The sequence below is a fragment of the Microtus ochrogaster genome, linkage group LG8, assembly GCF_000317375.1.
Source record: "Microtus ochrogaster isolate Prairie Vole_2 linkage group LG8, MicOch1.0, whole genome shotgun sequence".
Classification (NCBI taxonomy): Eukaryota; Metazoa; Chordata; class Mammalia; order Rodentia; family Cricetidae; genus Microtus; species Microtus ochrogaster.
The window spans coordinates 19642947-19644670 of record NC_022033.1 but is presented as its reverse complement, the minus strand read 5'-3'; positions in this window follow the sequence as shown (position 1 = coordinate 19644670).

Sequence of the window (1724 nt, the reverse complement as noted above, 5' to 3'; positions counted from 1 at the left end):
CGCCACCACCGCCCGGCTCCCTACCTTAGTTTTTGAGACAGGGTCTCTCCCTGACCCTCAAATGCTCCAGTTTAGCTGGCTTGGCTGACCAGTGATCCTCAGGGATCCTCTTGTCTGGTCCTTCCCATTGCTGGAGTGACATGTTCCTCTTTTGTAGGTGCTGGGCACCCGCATCCAGGTACTCATTCTTGCTTGGCTATCACTTTACTTGACTGAGCCATTCCCCCAGCCTCTCTGCTCTGGTTTTCTGCACAAGGCGGTACTACTCCAAGGAAGCCAGGCCCAGTGTGAGTGCCTTTTAACCCTGTCTGTATCCCATTTGCTGATGACCCATTGGCCAAAGCAAGTCCCTTGGATGAGCCCTAAGTTAGTGTGGGGGGCTGTGGGGAAGCTCAGCCCTCTGGATATTGTGGTGATGCGGCATGAAGAGCAAGGCCTGGCCTGTTCACAACAGTTCACAACTGTTCACAACTGTCTACAACTGTCTGCAGCTGCATTGCAGGGAATCTGAAGCCTTCTTCTGGCCTCCACAGGCACCAGGCATGCACGTTGGCACACATACATACATGTAGACAAGCATTCATACCCATAAAATGAAACTAAATATTTTTAAAGATCATATAATATATGGAACAAATAAAGAACCTATGAGATGTTGGCCTATGGCCTACACACACACACTCACCACCATACATACATACATACATACATACATACATACATACACATAGTCACATACGCACATATGCTCACACATATACTCACACACACACTTATTCACACACATACACGCACGAACACACACACTGTTTACAAGCCCCAGACTTGGGGATGGAGGGAGCCTCTTTAGGCAGATTAAACCCAAACATGTGGGGCCGGATTCAGTGCAGACTGAGATACTGAGGCCGAGGCTTTGAAGAGAGGGCTGATCGGGGAGGGCAGCACAGAGGAGGGGTTAGCTAATGCCTGTGCTCCCAGAGACTCACAAACACAGGCCTGAGAACCAGGTGGAGCTGGGTCCCTCCGCCGCTCACCAGCTCTGTGGCCAGGAACCTCCACATCTTCACTGTTGGTTTTTTCATCTGTGCAACTGACCTTGCAAGGTTTTGAGAATTAAATGAATGAGCAAAAGCTTCTCCCGGCAGAGGGAAGCAGTCTGTAAGTGGCAAAGAGCATGGTTGGTGTAACAAGAGGGACTTAAGATGGCAGTGGCCAGTGAAGCTTAGGACAGGCACTGGGGAGGATCAGAGAGCAGGGGCTCGTGATGACTGAACAAGTGGATATTGTTCCCACCTGCCAGCCTCCTGCTGGGACCACCCTTTATCTAGGAGAGCAGCTTCAAAGGCGTTGAGGCGTTGTTCAGAGTAGCAATGTACTTAACCATTTGGTAGTGGATGAGAATATCAGGACATATTACATTTCCCCAAGATGAAGGTGTCCAATCCTCTATGATCTTCCACCATGACTACAATGGGCACAGTTCATGTGCTGGAGCCTGGAGCCTGGGATCCCAGCAACATGGGGTTATTTTGGGAGATAGGAGCCTCAAAGAGGTGATTAAATTAAAATGAGGCTGTTGGAGTGGCCTTAATCCATTCTGACTGCTGTTTGTGTAAGAGAAAACTTGAACACAGAGGCGTCATCGTGTGTGTGCACAGAGGGAAGGTCACGTGAGGACATGCCATGGCACGTGTGTGCAGAGGGAAGGCCATGGAAGGACATGT